Source organism: Lagopus leucura, unplaced genomic scaffold, assembly GCF_019238085.1.
Source record: "Lagopus leucura isolate 7727_CA_CO unplaced genomic scaffold, USGS_WTPT01 Super-Scaffold_100030, whole genome shotgun sequence".
NCBI lineage: Eukaryota > Metazoa > Chordata > Aves > Galliformes > Phasianidae > Lagopus > Lagopus leucura.
The window spans coordinates 6,379,071-6,384,457 of record NW_024962281.1 but is presented as its reverse complement, the minus strand read 5'-3'; the positions used below and the strand labels follow the sequence as shown (position 1 = coordinate 6,384,457).

The window sequence follows — 5,387 nt, the reverse complement described above, 5'->3', positions numbered from 1 at the left end:
CTCTGCCGCGCCCGCCCCCTCGGGAGCGCTCCTGATGTTTCTCCCCTTTCCTTTCTCCCTTTTATGCCTTCCTTTCTTTTCTCCCGTTTTAGTCTCCTTCGCTCCACTTTTCTTCCACTCCCCTCGTTTTTCCCCTTTTCATCCGTCTCCCCATTTATCCCTTCCCCCTTTTTTTTCATTCCCTCCCATTTTCCCATCCCCCTTTTCCCGTCTCCCTTTCCCCCTCATTTCTTCTCCTCCCTTCCTCCTTCCCCCATTCCCCTCTTTTTTCCCCCTCCTCCTTTCCCTCAGCCCTCTCCCTTCCACAAGCTTTTAGCAGATCAGACCGCGGCCAGCCGCCAGCAGCCTCTCTCGGAGGAGACGGCCAGGGGCTGTGGTTAGCAGATGGCCCCGGGGGAGCAGACTGCACGCAGCGGTGTGCATCGCTCCACATCTTCCGCCTGCACCAGCCCCGACCCGGCGTGGCTGCCACCGGAGGGCACCTCCATGGGCATCCTCCCTCCCCCCCCTCCCTCCCCCCCCCCACTCCACCCTTGAAGGTTTTGGATAAATCAATAAATCAGTGCGTTTCTTTCCGAAGGATCCAGCACAAATGAAGGAAGCACGGTTCGTTGCTCACTTAAGCCCCCAGCCCAGCGCTGGGTCTGCAGTTCCCTGAACACACAACGTGTAAAGTGGGGGCATGGCATCCCTGAGGCAGCCTGCACTGAGCTCCCAGCGCTGCTACAAAAGCTTCGGTACCAACAGGCTTCACAATTCCCCTGTTCGAGTTTCATTCATTACAGAAGGGACCAGAGGAAACACTGTTATCACCTTAAGATGTTGATTCTGTGATTCTGTTATTATTTTGCCACTGTATACAAATGGTTTGGTTTTATAAGACCAATGAATGCTTTTTCTCACGTTCTGGAGCTAAAAATCAAAGTTCACAATACACTCAGTGCTACTGATTGATATTCACTACTGTCTAAAGTAAAGTGCCAAGATTTGGTTGACAGAATCACAGAATGGCTTAGGTTGGAAGGGACCTTAAAGATCATTGAGCCCCAACCACTGCCATGGACTGGTTGTCCCCCACCAGCTCAGACTGCCCAGCTGTCCCATCCAGCCTGACTCTGAGCACTTCCACGGATGGGTTCATCAGAGGTCTGTAAAATCAATGCCAGCAGGATGACGTTAAGCAAGGCTAAAGTAAAAAATCAAAACCTAAGCTGAAGATGTTACCCTGTTTTAAGTCTCCTTCCCAGTCTCCAGATTGCAGCCAGATCACTGATAAACCATGGAACACCTTAAGCAGCAGTAGATATGCACAAATCAGAAAGACTGCGTCTATCAATTTGAATTGTTACATCTGGAACTTCAAGTTAATCATTGGCAGCATCACTCTCGGGAAAACAGCCCCAGTCAAGTACGAAGCCCCCTCAGATTAATTCATAGAATGATAGAATATCCTAAGTTGGAAATGGCCCATATGGATCTGCACAGGACCACTCAAAAATCAGACCACAATGCATGGAAAGTGCACTAAGTCCTGCCCTGTACACACACCTCTGTGCATGCACTCCTACTTGTAAGCTACATGGAGACATTGCTCAGCCTTGCAGTGTCAGAGGTATGCCTGTATGACTATTGCTGAAGAATTCAGCAATATATGCAAGATATGTTCATAAATATATATATATATTTTAAAATTACTGAAATCAGCTGGCCAGCAATGGCAGGGAATGCTAATTCTACTTAGTTACAGGAAAAAGCAATAAAAGCAAATATGTTTCCCTAAGGCCCAAGCCAAGAGTGATGAAAAATCCAGGCCAGCAAACATATTTTGTTCAAACCAGTCTTCAATGTCATCTCTTTTCCCACTGAAAAATAAAAGAGGAAGTGAACCTAAGGCAAACTGAAGTATAAACAATACTCCCCAGATCTATTAATTGTACCCAGACATAGCCTCAAGCTGGGGAAACAGGGACAGCCTCCACCCCAAAACTGGGCAAGTCCTACCCGCAGCTCAGACGTGCCACAAACACAAATGCCATACCGCCTTAGCCAAGAGTATTTAAAGTTATGAGGTCAGTGATAGCAGCAGCTGCTGCTCCTGACCTCAAGGGAATCACAGTTCTGCTTAACACAGATTCCTGTCCTCACATTTCTCACTGGATTTCTGTGATCTGGGTCGTCCTCAGAGCTGTGGGAGTGGGTTCATGCTCCTGCCATGGCTGCATGTGGCTGTGTGGCCAGGGGACAGAAGGAAAAGGCAGAGCAGGCTGAGAGAAATCACTTGTCCTGGTAGGGATGGCTCTACTCATTTTCCCTGCCTTTAGGAAGGAACAGCTGCTGCTCAGGTTTGCCAGCACCCAGCATTCAAAAACCATGACTGAGAGACTCAGAAACAGGATGATTGTCTATAAAAGAGGCTGATACTGGGGGTGAAGGAGGGGGAGGGAGGGGGAACTGAAAGGAAAAAAAGCCTCTTTTTATTTAGTTTGAGTTACTGTCCGCAGGGATCTTCTCACAAGCTTTTTTCTCAGTTCATGAGGAGCAGAGATCCACCCTATATATTTTTTTTCCCTTCCTCTTTAATGAATGCTGGGATTCTAACATAATCAACTAATTCCAGGAGCTGAGCCTTGAAGATAAAAAAAAAAGTATACCATGTCGCAAAGCTCACAATGCAATCTCATTGCATTGGAATTGGCAGCAGTTCACTTGGCTCTGGAAATAATAAAGTGGGAGACTGAAATGACAAACAAACTGGAGATCCAAACCCAAGTGCCACCAGGGAATGCAAAGCAGATGGCCAGCTAAAGAGGACCAGCCCAAAGAACTGCTGTAATCTTCCCAGTAAGATTACTGACAGCATCTGTGGTTGCCTCCTTCCTATGAGCGTGCCTGGCATGGTTTGGACCTCAGTGTCCTTGTCACGAGTTATTAAGACAAGTAAACAAGCTAGGGCCCTCTCTATTGCAAATCACTTGTGTGCACCCTCTCGTAGCAAATGTCAATTCAAGAGCATTGGAGAGCATGTAAAGGTTGGGGAACAAACTCTGCAAACTCACATGCTACCTTGCAACTAACTGATTGATCACTTAGCTACTGTGAAGATAATATTTGTATGTGCTTTTAGGAAGAACTGATTATGCAGCATGCTTGTATTAAAATATCTGCTCTGTTTCAATGTGCCATGATGTTATTTTGTCAGAAGAATTTGTTTAGAAGCTGCAAAATTAAGTTTGTGCTAACCAGGGGCAGGCACAATGAAAATTCGATTTGGGGACTCCCCATAAATATGCAAGGGTGAGCATATGAGATCATATGTAGCAATTCATTTTCTGAAAGAGGCAAAAAACTAAATTACATTGTCTTCTGTCACATCCAGTTTGCTCACCAGAGGGAAGCACATGAAGATCAGCTGTGACCATGGGAAGTAAGCAGCGTGGTAACAACACCCTGCAGAGCTCCACTGGGACTGATCCTTCCTGCTTACCCCAATCAATGCATTGGTTTCTTGGAGAAGAAAACAATTATCGTACTGCAGTTTCAGACTGCCAACCCCAGCAGATTCTCTCTGCTGCCAAATAGGATTTCTCCTTAGTTTAGCACTTAGCAAGGCTCCCCAGCCTTCAAGCATACAGTCATTTTCTCCAACTTTGACCCTTTTCACCAGCCTGGGAACACAACACTGAACCCTAACTAAAACCATATGCTCCTCTCTCTAGTTGCTTGCAGAGAACTGCTTGCAGTTCCTGCTTGCAGGATTTTGAACTCTGGATTCAATGGGAGAAGTTTCTCCACAGGCACCTGCAGCTAAATCCTCCCCATCGTAATGGTGCGTGCATCTCCACTGCCTGTTGGTCTGAAGTAAGCAGGATATCATCATCTGGGGATGACAGGGAATTAGAGTCCCTCTTGGATGAATGCAGCACTCCTGTCCCCCTCTCCCAGATTGGTGCATGACAGCCTGGCAGCCACAGAAACGCACGGAGTGAACAAGGTCTTCCTTCCCCACCAGCCAATAACGATAATTACACAGGCAAGCCTATATTAATTAGGGTTCAGTCCTTTTCCCTCTCAAATTAACATCCATTTGGCTGTTGGCGCTGACCTTATCAGAAGCCGACCCGGCATCACAAAGCAAAAATGAGATTGCTGCTTTCCCTCGTCAGGGGCAGGCCTAACGAACACAAGCAGCCAGGGCAGCTCCCAGCATGGCTGCAAAGCTCTGGGCAGCAGCCCTGCGCCTCGGCAGGTAACTCAGCACAGAGCACGCAGAGCTGTCCTGCAGGTCACCACATCCCTCTGCATGCCTCCTCAGCTGCAAATGCCCTCAGTCCCACTGATTTCCGTTAGCTGGCCACTCCTCACCCTGTTTCTACAAACAGAGAAAGTAACTGTTTACAATTCCCGACTCCAGGCCTTCTGCCAGATAACACTTGCAGATGCGCTGCCAAGGCAATCTTCATGCAGGAGAAAGAAAGGAGAAAAAAAAAACAAGCATAAATGGCAGATGAAATAGACCAGCTCCGATTCTTACCTTCAGAAGCAGACTCCACTCCAAGCCCACAAATGCTTTTACTAGGCTGGAAGTCTGCAAACTATTTTTAGTTCCCCTCTGGGCTGCCATATAGGGCCAGCAGCCCCCTGCCAGCCACCGCTGATCTGCCCAACAGAACTGCAGGCCACCTGCTGCTGGTGAGTCACCCTGTGTCGCGCTCACGCGATAAAGATAGGCAAAGCAGAAATACAATTGCTTCTTTTCCTCCATACCCCGTGCGTTTATGCCTCCCCGTGTTTGAAGCATATGAAATCCATGCAAAGGTGATTACATCTGATCACCAATTCACGTTCCCTTCAGACCAGAAGCTCTAAGAGGCGATAACTATAGCAGAAATATTCTTGTTTAGAATTGTGACATGAGGATATACATATACATATATGCATATACATGCACTTACACATGTAAGCATTCATCTTCAGAGTGACCGTGTTCCTGAACTCTCCTGCTCTAGTACATGCAAACTCTTGTTTTCTGAGAAAACAAGAATGGAAATTCAGTGAAGCTCCATCTTGATCCTGTCTTGCACGTGCTGTACGAAAGAACAAGCTTGGGAAATAGGCATGTCTAGGGGACACTCAGCCCAATGGCACAGAGAAGTGAGATCGACCACATGTTCCTCAGACAAACCTTCAGGGAGAAGGCAGAGGTAGCTCAGTGGTTGTACAACGGCTGTACTCCCCTTTGTTTGCTTCCCAGCCCTGCCTTGCAGTGACAAACACACAGGTAACAGCCCCCTGTTCTGCACTGGGAGTCTGATTTAGCTGTCCCCCCAAGCCATGAATTTCATCCTTACAGGCTGCACTTCAAAACTTTTAGGAGCTGCAATAAATAG

The 5,387-nt window shown here is 47.3% G+C and overlaps 1 protein-coding gene across 1 annotated transcript in view; it reads right to left on the bottom strand.

Annotated features, from left to right (window-relative positions):
- Nucleotides 1-4,578, bottom strand: part of SGCD (sarcoglycan delta) — a 309,952-nt gene extending 305,374 nt beyond the window's left edge. The window contains exon 1 of the mRNA XM_042881464.1: nucleotides 4,532-4,578. The gene's annotated coding sequence lies outside the window, so the exon portion shown is untranslated. The remainder of the gene's footprint in view (nucleotides 1-4,531) is intronic.
- Between the last annotated feature and the right edge of the window lie 809 nt (nucleotides 4,579-5,387).